The 23,595-nt window shown below is 37.6% G+C and overlaps 2 long non-coding RNA genes across 2 annotated transcripts in view; one reads left to right on the top strand and one right to left on the bottom strand.

Annotated features, from left to right (window-relative positions):
* Nucleotides 1-8,439, top strand: part of LOC110469661 (uncharacterized) — a 26,322-nt gene extending 17,883 nt beyond the window's left edge. The window contains exon 4 of the long non-coding RNA XR_002465285.2: nt 71-8,439. This is a non-coding gene — a long non-coding RNA (uncharacterized LOC110469661). The remainder of the gene's footprint in view (nt 1-70) is intronic.
* The window catches only part of LOC110469642 (uncharacterized), a 218,447-nt gene continuing 203,233 nt past the window's right edge, over nt 8,382-23,595 (bottom strand). Inside the window, exon 8 of the long non-coding RNA XR_014956533.1 lies at nt 8,382-23,595. This exon is cut by the window's right edge and continues 6,621 nt beyond it. This is a non-coding gene — a long non-coding RNA (uncharacterized LOC110469642).

The raw sequence follows: 23,595 nt of genomic DNA, 5'->3' as shown, positions 1-23,595 counted from the left end.
TTGCATACCTCCATAGCTGAAAAAATAATCTAGACATTACTGAATTTAACCTGATTTTCTTAAAACACAGGCACTTCACTGGTGTAAATCCTCATAGAAGACATTGCAGCTATGACAACTTACACCAGCACCTGAGCTTGCCTGGAAATAACACCACAAAGCAGCAATGTTAGTGACCAGTAGAGAATTATTAAAGGAACACAGATAATTGGAAGAAAATAAATGACCTGGGTAGAAGAGCTACTATAAAATGAAGTGCAGGTAAATCACTATACTGGACACCTTCCAGCCTCATGTGCTAGGTGCCTTTCTCCCTAATTTTAACATCTGCTTAAAGCTTCTGTTCTCTGCAAATCAGTCAGAAAGAGAGAAGAATTGAAATTTGGATATTCACATTTGTTTCTAACTGGAATCACTGCCTGTGGAAAACTGTCCTTCTGGGAAAGATGCTGGAGTGCTAGAAATGGTGATTCAATTGCCCATTAAGATAATTCCAGGAAGTACTACTTTCTTGAGGCTGTATTTCCAGGAATGGCAATCATGGCATCACTGCTCTGACAGTGTGTTAGGTATCTCCAGAAGTGGACACAGCAGGTGAATATTTCCAGTTACTACAAGTAATACTACAGGTTAGATCTTGTGGTTACCTTTATTTGCAAAAGCTGGCTAGTGCAGCATATTGCAGTCCTTTGATGATGAACTATACCAATTGTTTTGCAATAAGTGGAAGCTTCTTTGCAATCCAGGTAACATTTTTTTATGTTCCTATTCCTGCTTTTTCGTGCTATTAGAGAAGCAGTGAATCTTTAAAGAGAAACTTCCTACAGCTAAAAAAGACATTAAGGGGGGAAAAAAGCTGGGAGCCATAGTGACAGGTACAACTAAGGCTGTATCCTTCGGTTCCCTGGAAACCAGTCAAACACTATCTCATCTTGCAATGGTTGTGTCTGATCCTCTGCTTCAGACATCTTCCTAATAATGGCAACTACAGAGGTGACTCTCTGCAAATAAGGGCTTACAGCAACTGGACATCCATCATATATCTCCAGAGCAACATTAGACCACCCTAATGGGTACTCCCGTCTTCATTATGATATTAATTCTCTAAATTTCCAAAGTGATTTCATTTGTAAAATGACAAAGGCTGGCTGCTCAGGAGACAAAGTGTTTTCATCCCCCTCCTGCATGCTTACAAAGGCTTGCTCTCTTTAGTCTTTGGGGGAAAAGAAATTTGATAGCATTAGATCTCTTGTGATACACAAGGCTGCCTAACAGCTACACCACCTGCCAGCACCGCATGCCTGCCCATCCAGCCTGAAGATTCTAAAGCAATGGTTGATGAGTAGAACATAGAAATTGGGGGGGGTGGGGGTGGGGGGGCAGCGGGGGGCTGGTAGAAGCAATGCAGGGAGAAAATAGAAGCTGTATAAAATACTCAGTGTGAAAGTGAGGCAGGATTGAGGGTAAGGGTGAGGTCAGAGCCAAGGCTGGAAACTGAATCAATCTGACCAAGGTTGGTTTGGTTAGATTAGGTAAAAGCATGATTTTCTCCCTGGTGTATCAGAGCCTTTGCTGTGGCTACAAATTCACTGACAGCCAACCAAAGTAAGCTTTTCACAAAGAGACAATTCTTTGCATAGCTCCTGTTCTCCAAACTCTTGAGGATTACATAAATTAGAAATGGAATTAAAAAGAAAATCAGTAAACCTGTGACATCACCAAATGTTTGGCCCCACATAGTGACTAACTAAAGTGCCTGACTGAATAATAGTGAGAAATTAGGAAGTCCTTTTAATGGCAGTGATGGTTGTAACCTGGCTTGTGCATGGATCTGGAAGCAAAACAAAACGGTATTTAAAATACACTAAAAAATGCACAAGACATCAGTCTCACTAGGCTTTATGCTGCTTTAAAAATCTAGCCAATCCTTTAATTGGTCTGTTTCAGATTTTCTCTTGTTTACACTTCTTCTCCCCTGTTGCTGTCCTCTGTCAAGCTTGCAGAGGCAGCAGTGTACGAGGAGATTTGCACCAAGGAGTCCAGCTCCTCTTCCCAGCCAAGACTGCCTTCAGCAAGCTGCTGGTTTTAGTGCTCCACCTACAATTTCATTCCCTTTGTCCATGTCCTGCTGCTGGATTTCTATTGTGGCTTCTACAACTCCCCCTTTAGTGATGAGTCTCAGTAATCAGGGCCAGCACTTGGTACTGGTGTTGGCATGCCCTCAGTCCTGGGGATCCTGGATCCCAGGTGTCCTTCAGCTGGCAGGAAGAGAGCAGAGAGCCTGGTGGGGCTGCAGCCCAAGGCCACCTCCCCACATCTCACACACTCACTCCCCAGGCACACGGGGCAGCTCTGGGGGTGACTGTGCTGGCAGTGTGACACAGAGTGGCATGTGGCTCTGCATCCCACCACCGCCTTTCATCAGGCATTTACTGCGGATGGAAATTTTCATTACAATTTATAATTGTATAAAAATGTTTTCATTTCACAAATTTGGAAACATCTCTGTAACATCTTGCTTAAAACTAAATTAATTAACAACATTAAAAACATTGAAGAGGATGATTATTTCCCAGAGGAAGCCTTCATGTTTAGTCTAAAGTTCCTTTTTTTTTCCATTTCTCTTTCTTTCTGACCCAATAAATCTTGCATTCTTTGCTGAACAGACATGCAGCTTCAGCAGGAAGCAGACTGCCCCCCTCTTTTCCCTTCCTTGCCCTTGTTCCCCAAATCTCCAGCAATTGTGGCTTAACTTGGTTGTCAGAGCCTAGGCTGGAGCTGTAGATTTGAACCCCTCACACTGAGGAGGTCACTGAACCGTAGTCAGCTCACCAGTTTCTGGGTGAGTGCTTTAACCACTGCTATAAAAGATGAGCAGCAGCATCACCACCATCCATCTTTAAAAATAAAGAGTAATCCAGTTGTCCAGCCCTCAAGGAACAAAGCACCTATGAGTCAGAGTGTTCTGCTGAATGTGAATAAGGGTTACATCTTAATGCCTAACTGGAGGCTCTGTGTGCACAGGTTAGTTCTGTAGGAAACATGATTTTGGATTATTAGTCTTTCTTCATAACTCACTAGCAGATTTGTACATCATATCAACTCCACATACTTTCTGATAAAAATCCTTGTTTCCAGTAGTAAGAATATACCAAAAAATTAATCTGGCTCTTCAACTTGGATACCTAAATTTTCCTCAGAAATCACATCTTTGAATGTATTGTTTTGAACACCAGGACTGAATTTTAATGCTGTAATGATCCTGCCAGATGATGACTGTGTTGTTTCTGTGTCATCTTTTATAGACATGGGAGATGGAGATGCTCAGAACCTCCTAGTAATATGCTACTTTCCAGTTCCACAGCTTCATTTTTCTGCACTTCTAGTATTCAGCATAAAATCATGATGGTCTGAGATGGGTTGGCAGCTGTCCCTATCAGTTATTTATGGTTTTTTTCTTAATGTTGCATTCCATAGAGTCAAATTCAAACATGCTGTAAGAAACTCTACAGTGATTGCTTATTTCAGGGATAAACTTGTCTCCATGTTATATGCTTATGATGTTATTGAGGGCCCTTTGGCCCTCAAATTAAATTATTAATGGAAAATTCTTTGTCATTTGTTTCTCAATGTCACATGAATGTAAAAGTATTTTTCAGTGCTGCTTCATGGAGAAGACATTCTGCTTTTGCATTTAAGTTCACCTTTTCTGAAAGAGGTGCTAAACTATTATTCTTTTCCATCTTTAACTAAATACAGTAGTTCCATGTCTAAGATTAATCCATTGCAGCTGGAAGTAATGAAAGCTCTGTTAATACCCCAAAGTCTTGATTCTTTTTTTTTTTTTGCAAAAATCATAGGCTAATATTTGGAGGATTGTGCAGTCCCATGTAAGTTAATAAGTATAAATCCACTCTGGCATCATATTGTTTCTGTCTTCCATGGCTGCCTTCCAGAAGCTGGAAACTCCAACCTAATGTGTCACTTCAGTATGGACAACATACCAAACAATTTGTTAAGGGAAAAAACATCTCATTTCCTAAGCATTTTGGATGCTATTTATTAATCCAGTGTAGACCTGGAGCAATCATTACAATGTGTTTAGGCTTCCTGAACTTTACCATGGAAAGAATTTTTCCAAGGGTGACTGTAAGAGCAACAGTATTTTGGGTAAGAGGTCTGTGCACAGGAACAAGAGCATTATTGCTTTGCTGGGATTCAGAGGGTGAAAGCCACTGTGAAAGGTAGTTCACCACCTCGTTTGTGGTGAGGAAAGCTCAGACCCATAAGGAGTGGTGTGGCATAGAGATTTTGCTGTTAATCACATATGTCCTTTCTGCTCTCATGTTAGGGGACAGCAGAGCTATGACCACTTGACATGGTCCATGATGCCAGTTATGTATGGAAGGATTGAAAGGATTTTTTTCTCTTTACATACCTGGGGGAAGTGAAAACCTGGTGCAAATGATGTTTGGTCTTTTGCCATGCTCAGATTCATAAAGACAAAAATGTGTTTGGAAGCCACTTTTACTTGCTCTCTCCACCCAAACTGTACTTTTATTGCTGAGCCTCGGGGAGGCACAACACAGCACCTGACTGGTTCTCTGCTCTCAGATGGCTCTCAAGGAGAAAAGTTGTTTGCCATTTTCTTCCCTTGTCAGATCAAGCCAATACACATAGTCAATATACCTATCTTGAGAAGTTTTCTTTATTGATGACTCTCACTTTCTCTGCAAACAATATATTTTCTGCCATACCCGTCCAGGTAAATAGGGTTCACTCTGGAAACAGAAGGAGCAGAACCATATGGGAGAGTATAAAAATGAACTGACCTGAACTACAGTTCTGAAAACACTGTAAATTGTTTCCATTCCTTGACAGAGTGATCACACTGGGTAGGAACACCTTTGTTGCTGTGACTTGTCCTCTAATTGTCTGGCACCTTTCAGGAAATAGGTCAACTTGTTTGCTAAATTATGACACAGGAAGATGATTTGCCAGCTTGATCTGGTCTTTTCTGCATTGACAAGACTTCTTCATTGCATTCCTATAGAATCCAGTACATGAAAAAGCTCAAAGTCAGCTTAACTTTTTAAACTTTTTATATAACATCTTTTTTCAGTGATATTTGCACCAGTGGTAGTGGAGAGATGCCACAGATTCACGGGACTCTGCACCATGACTCTACATATGTGTTGCTGATTTGATAAGAACTGTTTCAGGGATTCATAGTGTAGAGCTTTCTGCACCAACTTATGTTTACCCAGGGAGCTCTGAAGTAATTTGACATGCCTTCCATGCACATATATTTTAAGAAGTCACAAGGCAATTGCATATACAATAGCTGTGTAGTATAAATATTATACATCCATATGATAAGTCTCTTCAGCACTGCTCTTTCAGAGCATTGTCATTCAGGAACATAGGCATGCTCAGAAAAATTATGTTAGCATATATAATTTACAATGAAAAATAGTGGCCCAACACAAAAAAAAATAAGTGTGTAGACTACAAATATATTCCAAGCTTGTTCCTCTCATCTTGTTTTTTTTATTAGCTCTGTAGAAAATATTTGTTTTTTGCTATTTGGAATGGTAATAACAGGAATTATGTCTCCTTCACTAAGCAAGCTTTTTTAATATAAATAGGATTTGTATATGCTAATTAATAATGCATTGTTTCTACACTGACTTCTGGATACTGTAACCCTTAAAAGGAAAGGATGCATATAGGCTGGTCACTTCAAATCCAAGCTTGTCAGGTATTCTCTGTGCACCAGAATAATGCTGCCTTTTGAAGAACGTGTCTTCATTATGCAGTTCAAGATGGCCAACACCCAGGCCTGATATTCTGCTTCTGACCTTGTAAAAATCATTTGCTGTTCTGAAAGCAGGAACACCTCATGATAAAACCATATTATGTGATAATGACATTTTGCCAGATTGTGCTGAGAATTGCTTTGAGAGGGAGGAAGATGTTTCCATTGATTGTTCATCAAGCTTCAGATTGTCTTCAAACGATAAACAGCTCAGGATTTCAGGCCTGCATATCTGTGGTGTGAATGTACCCCAAAACCGTGGGAGAGTGGGGGGATGTGGCAAGGCAGGAGGGGTGAGCCCCAGCCATGCAGAGACACACACAGCATGACAGGCAGAGGACAGAGGGCAGCCTTCAGCTTTGTGTCCTGAGGAGCAGCATTTTCAGTGTTTGGCTCTGCAGAGCCATTTGCACTGGTTTCCAGTGCAGGAAGAGGAGGTTGATAGTGATACTATTTACAATTCATTATGACAAGATTGCAGAAGATTGTTGAACACAGGAACCACTGACCTCCCATTTCTCTTTCATCTATAGGAGTACATTCATAAATGATAGCCCACTTTAAGGACACTGGAGTGGAGAATTATACTGGACTGCTTCTTCTACAATCTTCTTTACCTTTTGGGTTAGCAACATCACTAATTGGCACTTGACAGCACTTCCAGATCCTCCTTGTGAATCTCATAGTGTGACTGATGGTTGATTACATAAAGAGAAGAATTGTCTGTTCCATTTAGTCTGTCAAAAACTAGATGCTGCATAGCATGTACCACATCTGGCAATTGATAGCACCATGTTTGTTAAGGTTATCTGATTGGAAGAACTGCAAGCAATGAATAAGGCAGCACAGCTGCATGTGATAACCTCCCCACAGGGAAACTGCATGGCCTGACAGTTAGCTTCATGCTTGCCATTTCAGTATTCTACATTTTTAAAGTGCAATAGGGAGCTAAAGAAATGCACCCTATTTTCCGAATGCACTTACAGAAAAAGACAGCCTTTAATGTGCTTAACAGATTCTTTTTTATGCTGCTGAATTTTTCAAAACTATTTTTCACATCCTAAAACAGTAGGAATTATTTTGATGCCTGAAAGCATTTGAGGGACTAATTCATTTTACAGTAGAACTGCTGCAACTTTTCTCTTGATGATCAAAGAAGAATAATTGAAGTTTCATACCCTTTGTTATTACATTTCTAAACTGTAGCTCTTTCTATATATTTTATAATCCAATCTTTTCAAATGCTTGTTCAATACAGCAGAGTTAGTAACCCTGCTTTTCTAATTTTCCCGAGATATGTAGGCTGGCATATACAAAGAAGTTGCTATCAGCCCTAATGAGTAAAAACTGTTTGAGTGTGCTTAGTAATGTGCACCTTCTTTGGTTCATTTTACATAGTTTCCTCTGGTGTGGACATCATGCTAGTAAACAGCATCTTCAACAGAAAACAAAAAGCTGTACTAGTGCATGCAGTGGACTGGATAGCTCTGACCTGCCATTGAGTGATGGATGTTCTCACAGCAGCTGGGGAAAGCAGCATAACAGAGAGAAATATTAGTGTTGCATTGCATATTTTTGGGTAATATTGGCTTTGAATCTCAAATGCCCTAACACTTGCATGCATTTCAGCACCACGTCCCTATGAGTGCATTACATAAATCTGAATTCTGGGCAGCGCAATGCAGACTTGCAAACCCTTCTTCTCTGAACTCTATTATTTATAGGACTAAAACCCCTGAGGTTTCAAATGGCAGGTTTATTGTCAAGTACAATGTACTTTTCATTCTGAATGGACAAAAGCCTTTGAGCTTACCTGAGTCTGCCTGGCTGTCCTCAGTTGCTACCATGTGTATTAGTGGAGGCCAGTCTTTTCTGCAGGGGTGTGAGACAAGCATCCCGTAGGGCTCTCCACCCACCTTTACAAGCACTGGATGTATGGCCTCCATCCAGAGCTGCCTCAGATTTAGAAGCACTCAGAAAATGTAGAAAACAGATGCCCACTTGGTTCAGATTCTGAATTTCTTTGCACTACACTCAAAAACAGATGTTGAACCTCATAGATGTGCTCATTCTTAACAGCCATTCAATGAGTATGGCATGACATGGCCACAAAGTATTTGCTTTGTGGGTTTCTATTGTTTAATATTCAAAGGATTTGGTGAGTCATTAATGCCATAAACAGAAAAAAGAATATAAATGGTGGATTTCAGAAAGGCTTGTTAAATCTCACTGGTGCAGCTCTCACAACTCTTCATGCAAGTATAGTTCCAGATTTCCTAGCAAAATAAACATTTAGAGTGGGGTCAGGTATAATCAGAAGTTAAGGTTTTATAACTTTTAAAATAGAGAAGGCACCCGAGGCTCCTATGATGGCCATTAATAATCATATTATGAGGCATTTCATCTGGGGCATTTTAAAGAACCATAGTTGGTTTTCCAAAGTGTCAAATGTCTTTCAGATGTGCTGGTGTTAATGAAACATATTCATCAATCTTTAGGGTGGGAGGTTTTTACAGCTGCTTGCCATTGCTACATATGCACATAAAAATCTCCTCTCTTCTTCTCAAATCACAGGCAAGGGAAAAAAAGAAATATTTTTTTTAACTAAAAAAAAAAGAGATATGTTTGCTTCTTTGACTTGCACTGCTCCAGCAAGTGATCTCAAAAAATTGCTGACCACCCTGCTTGCCACATTGGGTTTCTTTTATGCCAAGACTTTTAGTACTAATGAAGGCACACAAATAGAAACCAGTTGAAGTTTTCTAAGGTCTAGCTAACTCTTTGTTAGTTTTTGTAACAAAGATAAGAGCTTTTGGACTTTGGACATAAGAATGAAATAAGTAAATAATGGTTAATATAAGAAAGGGCATACAGTTCTTGTTTAATGGATTAATAAGAGCAGTTAACCTTGTAGTGCATTAACATTTTAGAACAGAAATGTTTGTAAGCGAGTTAGTTTTACATGAAGTGTCCTTGTAAAGGTCAAAGTCAAATTGTATTTTAAAAGAAACTTTAAGCTCAAAAGTTTGTATTTGCTGACATTGTCTGTCCAGTAACACTAGGAATGACCTAAATTTAATACTAGAAAAAATAAGTGTGATATGAGATACATAGTTGGTCAATACAATTTGCAAGTGCTTATCTAAATTGTACTGTGTAGTGCTTACAGAAATTTATTTCAGAATTAGGGGAGGAATTCTAATCTAATTTTTTATTTTGTGCTTCCAAGTCACAGGTATTTTGAGCCAGGTGTATGATGATTATGCCAGCAGACCACTGGAATCTGTATGTTACTTACCAGTAGCAGCAATTGTGCTGATTTTAACATTCAACCACACAGCATGTCCTAAGTGAATTTTGGCCACTTCCATGTGCTGTTCAGAAGGAAAACCCAATTAGAAGAACTGGCTGTGTTTATTGAATAACCAAGACCTTGATATACCTATGGCTTACAGATGCTTTGTATGGGCAGAGGGGAATGATGAATGACCCAGATGCTGAATCAGAGACTGTTGTGAAAATTCGTCCACAGAAGTTTGGCTTGAAGAAAGAGATTTTAGAGGTAATGAGCATTGATGTAATGATTTTGGAGAGTGAGCACTGCAGGGAGAAAATCATGGATGTTCTTTGTTTTTATAAGCAATGGGTTGGGTTGGGTTTTTTTCTGAACTCATACTCAGGTTTCAGCATAAGGCTTTCCTCTTCGGAAACATGGCAGGACACTTCAGGATTGCAAATAATTTTTTACATTGTCTTTCCTGTCTTTTTCATCTTCTGGTACATATTTTAATCTGTCTGTTGATATTTTACCTTTTCAGTCTTCAGCTTGTTGGACATGGTTCCTGATGGCTTGGGCAGTTTCTGTGGACCCTTCACAGCTGAGGAGTCTTTCAGAGGTGGCAGTGATAACTTTATAGCTCATTCATCTCCCTTACCTCCTCTGGCTCTGTGGGGCCAAGCTCTTAGCTTTAATGGATGTTCCTCACTGAGGCCAGGAACAAAAGATGCCGGTCCTTGTTTTTGCTTGCAAGTTCTCTGACTCTTCTTCTATATCTGACTAGGAAAGGGGAGAACCCAGCAATGATTCTGGGATGAGCAGAACATGCGTAAGAGTCTGTTTTTTTCCCCAAATATTTTTAGCTGTTTCTTTACTTACTTGAATTCTCCTGTTTTCTACAGAAATTGTAATAACTTGAGGGCAGAATCTGTGCCTTATATGGCTACAGTGGCAGCATAGAAAGCAAAGAAGGAAATAGGATGCTATTTGTTAAGTGGGTAGCTTGCTGACATTTAGTTTCAAGTTCTTTAATCACTGTTTACCTCTATTTTCCATAAGGCTAGTCCACAGTGGTCATAAGGCATTTTTTTACTCTTTAAATTGTTAATTATATTTTATATGCTTATGATACTTGCATCTGCTGAGCTGCATGATTTAGGAGAAAAGCCTCCCTATTATGTGTCTCAAGCAATCTAGGCAATCCTTGCCTAGCCCTTGACTGCCAGCACTAAAATTAGAATTACAGAGCAACCAAGAGAAAACCAAATTGTAGGATTTATGTAGGATAAGGAAAGCACCTGGACACATTATTATTTACCATTTAATTATATATGACTGATGTGCCAAGAGGTGGTGTAAAAAGTGGTCATGGCTCTTGCACAGCAAATTTTCAGATTTGTAATATTAATTACAGCAATTGTTACAGGAAAACAACAAATAAAAAAAACCCCAAAGTAAACTAGAGAATACAATTTTTAAAGCCAAATGCAATAATAAGAGAAAATTTCAGATCCCTAGTGGGTTGAGTGGTGTGGGGCTGATGGCTTTCATGCTGGGTTTTGGACAAAAGGGACAACTGAATCCTGTAGCTGTTGCAAAGATTAATTTCCTGGTATTATTTTGAGGGCTCATCTAATTTTCAGCATTAGGACCTGCTTAAAAAAGGGAGCAGAAACTCCTGCATATGGGTACAGCTTTCTCATGTACTTTGCTACATCCAAAGTATGAGAAGAGGAAAATACAGATGCCTTTGAAGGGTCTCAGTGGCTGCCCCATAAGATCAAGGAAACAGATTTGGTCCCACTGCCATCAGAATCTCCCCACCAGGGCTCTACAGCACTTGTGGTACACTTGGCACCACAGAGGAGCTGTCTTGGCTGTGAGCTCAGTATTGTCAGTGCATTTTGAACAGAAAACTCAAGTATTAGGAGATGATTAAGAAATATCAAATGAAGTAAAGATTATTGCTGCATTACATCAAATTTCTAGTTATTTCTTTAATGAACATTAACTATGAATAGATCATAGTAAAGATTTCAGAAGCAGAGTGAAGCTGTACATTTGGAGTAAACTAAGCACCTGTGTTTATCACAAATCTGTTTAGTGGCTTCTATCTGCACAGATACTTGTCAGTCAAACTAATGTCTCTGTATTAAGTCTCTTTTTCTAATTGGTGAATGGAGATGAGATGGCATTTATATCACTGTTAAGTGGCTGACATATGTCTAGGTTGAAGAGGAAGCATAACATACACCTTTTGTAAACCAGTGAAAAAGCTGAGTCACATGAGGGTCTTCTTGTTCTTTTAAAGTTTAAAGAATATCAAGTGCAAAATTTGTAGAAATATCAGTCATGTTGAAGACCTAATTATGGGAAAACTGGATTCCTTATTTTAGATAAAATTTGTGCAATTCTATACTGGCCTGTTGTTGTATGCAAATACATACATGGGTCTGGGATATATAAGGTATATGCTTTCAGTCATTATTTACTGCTTTTACCTTTCACATTTATTTAAAATTTCATTGCATAAAGAAAGTATCTTCTACAGTAAATTAATATCTATATATAGATTCATAGAAAATGGCAAAAAACCAAATATTCAGTACAAAATCTACATCAAATGTTGAATTTACAAAAAGGAGGTACATAAATAAATTGTATTCAGCTTTTTATCCCAGCTTTGAAGGTCGAATCTGAGCCTTTTTGAAAATGTCCTGTATTTGTACAACTAACCAAAACAAGCCCACTCAAGCCCATTTTTTAACTGGACTTCTCTGAATAATACAGTAATTATAAAATTAAAGTGATATTTTTGTTCAATCAGCTTCTTAATTTCATTGAATTTTCTCAATTTTCCAAATGCTGCTGTGTCTTTTAAATAACAAACCAAACAATTTTGCATATGGAAGTATTCCACAAATTTCACAAATTATATAGATATTGCCACATAAATTTCAAGCCTTTGCTTTGGTAGAAATTAACTGGTAGCAGGAGAAATTGCAGCAGGTTGTCAATGCCTGCCAAGGATAAGAAGAGCTTTATAATTACACATTTTCTTCTATCCAGATAAAGATGGCTTTGAATTATCCATTTTTCCAGGGTGATGTATATTTTTAAAGTATAGGAATTAAAACATGAAAACATGTTTTGAAGCAAATTAGCAGTAAAAATGAAGTAGAAAAACATTTTCCTTTTTCTGACTAGCTTGCAACTAATGTGGGTTTCTTGAAGTTGTACATGCCTGCAGCAAACAATAAATATATTGGGAAAAGGAAGGGAAAAATGAAAGAGTAAGCTGGCCACATGAAGCAGCTGATGTAAAGATGGAGAGACATAGCCATAGAAACTAGTCACATAAATAGTCATGAAATGAAAAGTTTCAGATTTGTATTGAAGTAAAAAAAAACTACTTAGAGAAAGGCCAACAGGCCAGACTAAATAATCCTCGACTTAACGTCCAATTCTGAATCACATATTAGCTGCAGAGATTTTAATGTAAATATGCCATTACACTGTCATTACAGTGATCAGGCTGCATGGCTCACAGGTCACATCTCAGCCACTGTTAATTTTGCAGGCAAAAGCTTTTTTTCTCTTGAAATGTTAATAACTTTCTATTAGTTAATGTAGCGTGACTAAAATTCAGATTAGATATAATTCATTTTAATATCTGTGACTGGCTATCCCGATCATTTAGCAATGGTTTCCAGCTGAATACAAGATGCTAAATTGGACTCATTTGCATAGCCCTGTTAAAGCAATGCCATTCTCTAAATGTAGGCATCTTCAAATTAATTTAAAAGATTTTTTTTCTGGTTTTGCTACCAGGATAAAATCTTTTGCTAACAACTAATTGAAGTTACTATGAACCTAAGACACATCCTTTTCCTTCTTTTCTTAGGAACAAATGACTAGTTAAGATCATTAACCAGCAGAGGGGAAAAATCCACGGTGCTTTTGAGTACTAAAATGGCCTAATTTGGAGCTCCAGACAGACCAGCCACCACTATTTGCCAGCACTGAAATAAGTACCCTTTCCTACTTTTCAACATACTTAGCTACATTGCTGTATGTCAAAAGTTAACACTGGGCTGGCTTTGAAATGATCACCAAATCCATTTGGTTTATTTAAAGATCTGCTACAAAACATATATTCATTTAAGGTACAGTTGAGCCAAACTAGGCAGATCTCACTGGTCTTCCTAACTTAAGAGTTCAGCACACTGGAAAACGTGGGTCCATATTAATCACTGATATTCTTCCCTGAATATGCACATCTAACACCACTTAATGGTAATGGGACATTCATTCACTGCACAAGGAGAGAATGGCCCTCCAACTTATCAAACTCTATCTTTTAACTCATTTCACCAAACACCTGTTTGGGTTTTTTCTGGAACAACGGTCTGATGTAATCTTGAAGAAGTATGATCACAACTCTTTCTTTTAAATTACATGCAAATAAATAAGTAAGTCTATCACTTATGTTGTATTAGTCAGTATGAATCACAAATTTGGCATACAATATATATTCCTGCATCCAGCTGTGAGTAATGCCTCTTGAATACTAATTAGACACTCACATATACAAGGACATAAACCAAGTCCGATTTTTTCTAGTATTTGCATTTCCTCAGCCCCTAAGAGCTCTCACAACCAAGGCAGGAGCCTCATTGTTCCAGTGTGTGTACAAACACATGCAGTCACACACTGAGGAGAACCAAGGCAACTTGAAAAGTTTTTCCTCGTTTACATACATGTGGCCAATAGAAAGGTCAGAAACAAATAGAATATTGAAAATGTCATGGACTTACACTCCATCAGCTTATGTAACTGTAAAATTCTACATGCTTCTCGGTGAAGGAATTAACCAATCTTTAATTTAAAATACTAGAGGAATGTAGAAGAAATAGTTGACAGTAAAAATAGTGGTTAAATAGTGGTACTTTGTTGCCACTAAGGTCCTAAAATTGTGTAGCTGTGTAGCTCTGTGGAATTGTCACTTATGAATTTGCCAAAAATACTTTACAGCTCAAAAAATAATTATGTGAATTAATTATGTGAATAATGTGTAAAAATAATGATGCAAATATTTTAGATAACACATTAATTCACCTGTAGGGCAGAATATTATTTCTCTTGTTTTCCTATTGCTGTTAAAAACACAATGGTTATTTATTTAAGAATGTGAATGTGAAAAAACATGAAAAATCATGATCTTTCTGTCAGTTTTGAGCTTGATGGCTCTGGGAGAAAAGGCTCCACCTGAGTACCAGGTATATGCCAATTGTATGTGTCGTAGGGAACTGATATCTGATACTGTCAAATCTGTTGATTTGATAATATTTATATGCATGTTTATATATATGTAATATGTCATTACCTTTCTTTCAGCAGCAGGCTTTTTTGGGTAATGTAAAGGTGATTTTCTCTATTGGTCATCTCCTCTACTTTCATTTATGAACTGCTGCATGTTCTGGAATGCTTTGGTTTCTTAGGATGTAAATCACCACCAGTGTTTTCATTGGGAATCTTTTCCAATCTCCAGCTCAGTTTTTTTCTGTTATCTGGTCATAATAATTGCCCTTCAAGCTCATGCAAATGGTTATGTGCAGGAATGCTGGACAGATGTGCTTTTGCAATTAAAATGAATTTGCACCCTATTTTACATGGGAGTGAAACTTTCATACAGAGGATTAATAGACAAAAATGTATAACTTTAATAATTAACCAACCGCTTCACCAGCCTTGATTCTGGGGTTCCTTTTTTGCATTTCTCCTGTAAAAATCAGACAGTTTGTTTGCTTTTTAGGAAGAACATTTATAGTCGTGGATAGAATATTAGCTACCATAAATTGGCTTCTGCTGGAGTAAATGTTAAGTTTTATGTAAATGATGACTAATATTGCAACAGCAGAAATAAGGAATCTTAAATGAACACATTTTGGTATTAATTTCAGAGGCAAAGTAGGGTAAAACTGAGACCTGAATATCCCAAACTTTGAGACAGTTTAAACTTTGTTGATAGTCTAGAAGGATTCAAGTGATTATTTGCACTCGACAAGCCTTTGAAAATAGTTAGTTTTGAATTGGAAATATTGTTTTCAGATGTCTTCTTAATTCTTCCATAAACCTTGTTTCTATTGTTATAACTTTGAGAAAATAAGGTATTGTAGTGACCAGAAATGAACAAAAACACTCTTAAATCTATGAAAACAGATAAACCAAAAGCAACTATATTCCTTTCTGAACCTGTTGGGCAGCCACCAATAGCACAGAGGATACCACACTTATTAGCTGTACTCCTTCAACTTATGGTTTTCCAGGATTGTGCTGGTTCTGGTCTGTCTCTGTCTCTCCAGAAATGTGGCATGTAGGATTACTGCTAAGAAAGCCCAGATGAGCCTCATATTGGATGGGGAGAAGAAGGCTACTTCTAAATATTTTAATTGCTTTACTTTGGCTGTGAGTAAAAGGCTTACAAATGGCATTTCTTATCAGCAACTACAGCCTCAAAGCATGTCAATCTGTTTTACCTTGTCAGTGAGCGAAAGGGCTTATGAACAACCCAATTTTACATTGACTAAGTCCATTGTTCTGTTCCAATGTTGCCATTTCTATTTTTCTCTGAGGTTATACAATTTCAAAATTATTTGGTATATATTTGATCTCTTCTATTTTCCATAGACCAGTCAGGTGATTTGTCAGCAATTCACTAGGAAGAAGGAAGGTAGCAGTAACTGCTCTCTGGGGTGGGCTGTGATAAGAAGCAAGGGTTGGATTAAATTCTGCAGTGATTGACCCCAGAAAGTTCAGTCTCTTTCTTCAAGACCATTTCTTTTACACAGTCAAAAAGACACCACCCTTTGAAAACAGCGGAAAAATGCAGAGCTTTTAGTTGTGTTTGTGTACTCATGCCAGGTATTCCCATATTGGAAATGCTTTGGGGCACAGGTGTCTTGGTTGACTGGTTGGTTTTTGTAATCAGGAAAGTGAAACAAAACCATTTAAATTAGCCAGTCAGAACTATCTTTATATAGTTCAAATAGCTCCAACTATTTGGAGAGAACTTTTATCAGTCGCTTCACTCAAAAATAATGTGTAAGGCAGCCATGATTAGTTTATGGAGGTTTTGTTGGTAGGAGAACCTAAATTCAGCAGATAAATTATGCATTACAAATTATTCCCCCAGGATTCAATTCAGAATGCTATTATATTTCAAAATTCTGGACTGTACTTATATCTTTGTTTGGCTGATCATGAGGCAGACACATAACAAAGCACTTTGTGTAAGCATGTTTCCTAGGGCTTTGCCCGTGTAAGTCCAATGCTTAGCAGCTGTTCTTTCATGTTGTTTCCAGCCAACCTGGTACAACTTACTTTTCCTCAAAAAGGTGGCTTCTTTCATAATGCATAAGTCATAAAGAATTTTGTGGCTCTCTTCTGGACTCAAGAGGGAGATTATTCCAGCTGCCTATATCTAAAGTCTGTGCTCAAGTGCAGAGGTCAGAAAATTCTCCAGCCAAGAGCTAATACAGCTTATTGTGCCTTCTGAGATTTCTGGTTTAGGAATACACTTCTTGCAATGTGACTGTGTGGCCATAGAAAGAAATAGGCCTATTCTACCACATTTGAAAGGTAGCATCCTTTGTCTAGCTCCTAAATTGTAACACGAGTACATAGTTAAGTGCTCAGCTTGTCCTTTTTTCTAGATCTATATCCTGTAGGGCATTGAACTGAAGTTACTTGTGTCTCAGATCAAAGTCATTTCACTTAGAAATTCAGGTTGAGCTTGAAGGCACAGTCTCTTAAGTGAAGGTCAATGGTTTCTCCATTATAGCACCCAACCTCAAATTATTTTTGCAATTAGTAATATTTATATCTGTTTTTATAGTGTAAAAGAATAAAGAAAGGATAGTCAGCATTTTCAAGAAATACAAGTTAAAGGTGTCCTATCATTTAAAATGATATATCATGTTAGAAAGGAAACTTAAAAGCTGGCATATGCAATCTAAAATTAAATACAGATTTTGAATTTCAGGCTGCGAAGCTAAAAAGATCAAAGGAAACTCTTTACAGTTCTTCAGAATTTGGTATTATACTTCCCAGGAGGTCATTTACTCCCATAATTTAGTCTGACTTATTTTGGCTTGAGTTCCATTAAAAGTATGTAGGAAAGAGAGGGTCTCTTTTTACTTTAATTTTTAACTGCAACCTGTCAGTTAAAGGAGAAAAAAAAAAAAGAAAAAAAAGAGAGAGAGAGAGAAAAAAGAGTGTCTGGAAGAGGATGATCTACAGAAGTACTAATAGCTTTCAAATCTTTTGACTTTTTGAGCCTCATATGGCTAGAAACTTATCTGGAAAGATTGTATTTTAACCCTTTTGACTGTTCTTGGACATAATGTGTGCTTTTATTTAAAGGGAACTTATTCACTGCCCTTGAACATATTCTATCATTTCCACAATAACATCTCCCTTGACAGCAATGCCTTGACTTGTTGGACAAAATAATAGAAGGATCCAAAGTTTAAGGTTCCTAAAGGCAAACATCAAAAGAACACCTTTGTTAAGTCAGACAGGTATCCAGAAGTTTACCTAGTGTCTGGAGAAACCCAAAAATGAGCAGGATACCTGCTGGGATGTGAAGGCAGTGCTGATAGGGCTGAACAGACTAAAACAGAGTTTCACTTCACTGCATTTTGGGAGCAAGAAAAGCAAGAGTAGTTTGGAAAAGATGAGAAAAATTAGAAATAGATTTTGCCTTTTATAAAAGATGTAATACAGTCCTGAGGTTACTATTTATTTTACCTATACCAATTTCCACAAACAAGATATCAAAAAACTAGATATAAGACACACAAGTACTTTATCTTCTACGAACAGATTAAGACTGCCTGGTGGAAGCAGTAGAGGTGGTAGCAAGATTCTCTATGCTGAAATAGGAAGTCATTTTACCCCTCAGTACCACCCCTTTTTCCACTGAGGGATGTGAAGAGACTGTATTTTCCAACAGGAAAATTTTCCTTCTGCAGGAGATTGGCCTTGGCCAGGCTTAAGGCTGGGGAATGAAGCAGTGGGATCCAGACTGTGAAAGGGTTTTCCTGTTTGACTTTCAGGCTTTCCACTGGTCCTGAAGAGAGTCCACCAAAACCACCTAAAAGCTGTATGAACTTGTTACTTTGCTATATTGTAGGATGTGTTTGCAGAAAGATTCACAGAGAAAATTCTGTCTTAGGATTTGTGTTCAATCATGCTATATGTTTGTGTATATGCATACGTACATACATACATATATATGTGTATATATATATATATAGTTTTGCTTCTCTTTTTTTGACCACATGATTTCACTTTGTCATTTTACCCTGCAGCAGCTATTTTGTACCCGGTTCAGTGGGATGCACACATTGGTTGGTGACTCTTTTGTTCTTCCCCCTCTCTCCTTGTTGGTTTTCTTTTACCTTCTAATTTGTTACAACTAGATGTTTCTGAGTGTTTTTTTCCCCCATCTCTTAAATGCATTATGGCAAACAAAACTACAAAAAACAAGACATCTTGGACCATAAAGAACATGATGGACTAGTCTTGTCTCTGGCACTTGGGAAATCTGGGGCTCTTGCTGTTCCATTAGAGTAGACTAATGATGGTCTAGTGTATACTAATAATTTCCCAGCAAGATACGTGCTTGAAAATATCTTCCCATATGATTAATGCTTCTGAAAAATAGCTGTTTCATTCTGACAGAACCAAATGGATTAGAAATGTTACAAATGCTCTTTTTTTTTTCTTTTTTTTTTCTGTAAAAGGAGTAGTGGCAGCAAAGAGGTTAATTCTCCTCTTTTCATGAAGGTATATTCTTAGAAGAGAAGTGATTAAAGGAGGGTTTTTTTGGCATAAAAGTGTTTTTCTAATCTTGTTGAAGTGCCTAAAATGTGTTTGAAGAGCCAGATAAAAGCATGGACTTCTTATTTAATGAGTTACCAGTTATATGTACCAGTGTTTATTTTGCTTCTGTCATTGAAACGTATTTTCTTAAAATGGTTTTTCCTTCACCACAGTCAATAAGTAATAATGATACAAATTATTTAGAATAATTTTCAGCGTTAAGTACAAAAGAACAGCTCTCTCCTGAACTTTCACAACTGCATAAACCAAGTCAGAAATAAACTCTCAATTTTAAAGAACATTCTGACAAAATCAGTATTTGAGTTGCAATTTCTCAGCAAGTTACCTACTAGACTGAGGGTATCCAGAAAAAATCAACCTATTCCTGCCAACTGTGGTGCTAAAATGGTTATATTGATATAACAATGCCAGAAATCTGATTCTCTTTCCCTTTCCCTTTCCCTTTCCCTTTCCCTTTCCCTTTCCCTTTCCCTTTCCCTTTCCCTTTCCCTTTCCCTTTCCCCTTTCCCTTTCCCTTTCCCTTTCCCTTTCCCTTTCCCTTTCCCTTTCCCTTTCCCTTTTCCCTCTTCTCTTTATGGTGGGGTAAATTATTTTCTTTATTTAGATATCAAATAATTGAGCCTGGTTGAAAATTATTTACATTAAAAGAGCCATGAATTAAATTAAGTCACAGATTATAGAATCCCCCTGTCCTCCACACTAGAAGGAAGAAAAAACCTCACTGTAGTCAAGGAAATGTCTATCTAAAAAGGCTAGCATTGTCCCATACTGCAAGTGTTCTCTGTTGGTATTGGATCATTCAGTGGAAAATTAGGTGCAATCCTAGGTTGTTTATTGAACTTAAGGCATACATGTGAAATGACAGGTCTCTGTTCTCACAAAGGTATTGACTGCTTCTATCATCATAGGACTTCCCACTATGCTTTACCACTGGGGAAGGAAGAGATCCAAAGCAGAGAAAGAAAAGCTGTCTGAGCGCATGCAGAACTTCCCTGAACAGCAGTGGCTTTTTATGCTTCTACCATGTATTAGAAAAGCTATTATGACTAAAAAAAATCATCTAAAGGCAGAGCTGATATAAGCAAAATGAGTCTTACCTGTGACCTCCGAGGACCCAGCTCTCCACTAAGCAGCATCATTCCCTTGAACCCTGTCTGCAAAGTCCTGTCTGCGTTGGGGCATCTAAACAGGCTGACCTTCATGGAGCACACAATAGACTGATGGATTAAAATGGCCATGAGGAAACTTCACTGCACCATGGAATCTGATGGACTTGAAAATAAATTAGTCAGTGTGGCATGTTAGGAAAAGTTCTAATTGTGAATAGTTCCCAGAGAAGTACTTAGGCCTTACATTAAATCTGTTCCTGTCAGTGATTGAGATTCTTCTCCATGTTAAATATTTCTTTTTTACTATTCCTCTGTCCTCTTCATCTAAACCTGTCTGCCCTCTCTTTCCCCAGAAATTGCAAGAATTGGAAGGCGCAGCGGTCCAGCTTCAGTATCCATTGAGATCAAACCTAAAGAAATGGACCCATCTCTATTCAAAATGAATTTCCTTTATACAAAAACCACAAAGGAAACTGAAGCTACATTTCTAAATACTGAAAAGCAAAGAATAAAAGGTGACTTTTCCCTTAAAGTGTTCTATGTCAACGTCATTTAGTGCTTTGGCAAATCCCAGGATATTCTAGGAGGACTAGTTTAGGCTAGCAAGCCATGCATGTACCTTTTCATTAGCCCCTTATTTTCAAACAGAGGCCTGCAGAAATTCCAGTGCTCTGAACCCTCACAGGGGGATGGAGCAAACAGAAAAGATCTTGTTAAAACTGTCCTTCTCCAAAGACTACCTTTTTTTCTTTTTATTTTTTTTTTACTTCTTTTTAAGTACTCTTCTGTGGGGAAAGTGAAATTAAGTTTAGCTGAATATGTCCTCACCATGCCAGCTTCCAGTATTTTTCTGTGTAGGGCAATGCCACCAGTCAGTCGTGGCATTGCCTCCTATTTGTCTCTGGTAGGGTGCATGAAAAGCTGCTGAAATGGCAGATGAAATGACCTATGTTCATGGACAGATTTTGTGAGATCAGACCGTGTGTGTGCTAAGGCTTCTTCTCTTCCTGTGTAAACCCGTGATTAACTATCTTTGCTATACAGCTACACAGAAGCAGCGCTTCACTCTGGCATGCTGCTTTCTGTCACTCGTGCCTCAATGTGGAATTTTTTACTTAGGAGCACCTGGAATATCACTCTGCCATCCCCAGCAATTCCTCTCTGCTTTGCACTATTTGCTTTCTTTTCAAGCATCTCTGAAAACTCTTGTCACTTTTTAATTCTTTATTAAAACATTCTTTATAATCCTTTATTTTCTGCCTTACAAACAGTGCTTTTTTGTTTTGTTTTTTCCTTATGGATTTTTTCCTTTTAAACATTTCCTTACCTCTGGGTAAGCTAACAGATCTTTAGCTTATGGGCTTTCTCTTCACAACATTGGATCTCCTTCTTTGCTCTTCAAATTTCTACCAAAAACTGTTTAAATATATTTTTAAAAATATTTGGTTGGGTTTGGAACTCCATGTGGATGATTTAATACAGAAATTACAGGCAAATAATAGTGATATTGAGATTGCAACATTATGCAAACAGAGTGACATAATTCAAGTCAATCAATAAGGGTTAATGAAAGCTAGATCTCATCAGAATAACTTGATATCTTTTGATGAAAACCTTAGGATGTTATACATATATAGGGAGAAATTATATTTTTTATGTGCAGTGTTCTGATTTGATTTCAACCAACAGTTTATTACAAAATGTGAATATTACAAAATCAATGTACGGTACTTATTAAATCGGTTAAACATGATGCTGGTTTCAAAATGTAGTTGGAAATGCTGGATCATCCACTGAGTACAAACACTTCTAGGGTGATATGTTACTGTATTTGGTATCTTAATTCATGACATGGGAGAAAAGAGTCACAGTAAGTTGTAGAAAACAATGAGGCTGTGAAAAAATTTAAGGGCTGATTTATTTGCAGTCTATAAGCATGTATACAAAAAGAGATATGTGGTAATATGTACCTCTTCATTCCACTTAATTAAAACCAACAATATTTAGTGAATCCAAAGGACCTCACAAAGTCTTGACTGAAAAAAAATTACACATTTGTCCTGTTGAGTATCTTTAATCATTGGAACAATTTATGCAAAACAGTGGTAATTTTTCCATCACTGAAAATTTAGACATTAGAGCTGCTATTTTCTCCTGAGAGAAAGACTGAGCAAAACTGTATTTGAAGAACTCCTGTGGTATACAGGAGGTCAGACAAGATGTTTAGATGTTCCCTTCTGTTTTCACAGTCTATGAATCTAAGCAGGTACTAGCTCAGAGAATTTATCATCTTGTCTTCTATGGGATTACTCATATACCTTGAGTTGAACAGGTGTTTAAGTGCTTTGCTGGATCAGGGCCAAACAGAGCTGGTATTGTGCCATTCCTGTGCCCCTTTTGCAGCAGGACTTGAGGCTGGTGCGGCACCAGCGGTCACGCTGCTCCAAGTAATTGGCTTACAAAACGGTGCAGATTAAATGCTGCAACCAGGACTAATTTTGAAAAGAAAGGAATACTGGACTGCATGTGGACCTCCTAATACATAAAAATTACAGCTGTGTGGCTCAAGTGATGCATGGAAGGGGTTTTTGGAGTCCTATCACAATATTAGTCTGGAATATTGTTATAAATGTATCAGTTTTGCAGGGACACGCCACTCCAAGGTTAGAGTTATCTTCAAATAAATGGTACACACAGTAGAAGACTATTCTAATTACTTTATTAACTGGTGTAGTTGCTCTAATATTATATACTTATGTGGGCAAACTCATAGGGATCTACATTAGTGATTGTGGCTTTATTTTGTTTGTTAGTTTTCTCAATCCCTATCCTATGTAATAACTAATTTAATGACCTGAATCATGTCCAGAGATGTAGGATTATGTCTGGGCAAAGGAGGCCTAAGCATTTTTCACAATTGATCTGGTTTTAAGTTAGCAGATCAACGCTAAGTTATGAAAGGAAAGCTGTATGAAATTAAAGGACATAATCTTATGCACCATGTTATTGTTTTTTGTTTTTTTTATCTGACAACTTTTTTACTACTCTCTTTATGCTCACGATTGCTACTGCCTGAAAAATGCTTTCTTTTTCTTGTATCTCTCCATATTTCTCCATCCCTCTATTTATTTTTGGACAATGTGTTAAGAAGATCTCATCCCCATGTCCTGCAACTTTTCTATTACAGCTTGCTGTTCACTATGTGTTTTATTTGGCTAGACCTTCCCAAAATATAATATACATATATTTGTACAAGAGATACATCGAAGTGATATGTTAATACTGTGTGAGGAGATAAATTTCTTCTCCTGTCATCGTAGTTTCTACTGACAGTAGTAGCTGATTTAAATATTTTCGGAAATTACGTCTGGAACTGTTACAGTTCCAACTTTTCCCAGCTTTCTTAAAATACATTTGGAAATTCGAATTTGGTTAGATTCAGAATGCTGTAAGGTACGGCTTGGCCAAGATGCTGATATGAA

The sequence above is a fragment of the Lonchura striata genome, chromosome 7, assembly GCF_050655825.1.
Source record: "Lonchura striata isolate lonStrDom1 chromosome 7, ASM5065582v1, whole genome shotgun sequence".
In the NCBI taxonomy this organism is placed as follows: domain Eukaryota; kingdom Metazoa; phylum Chordata; class Aves; order Passeriformes; family Estrildidae; genus Lonchura; species Lonchura striata.
This window is presented reverse-complemented; position numbering and strand designations above follow the sequence as displayed.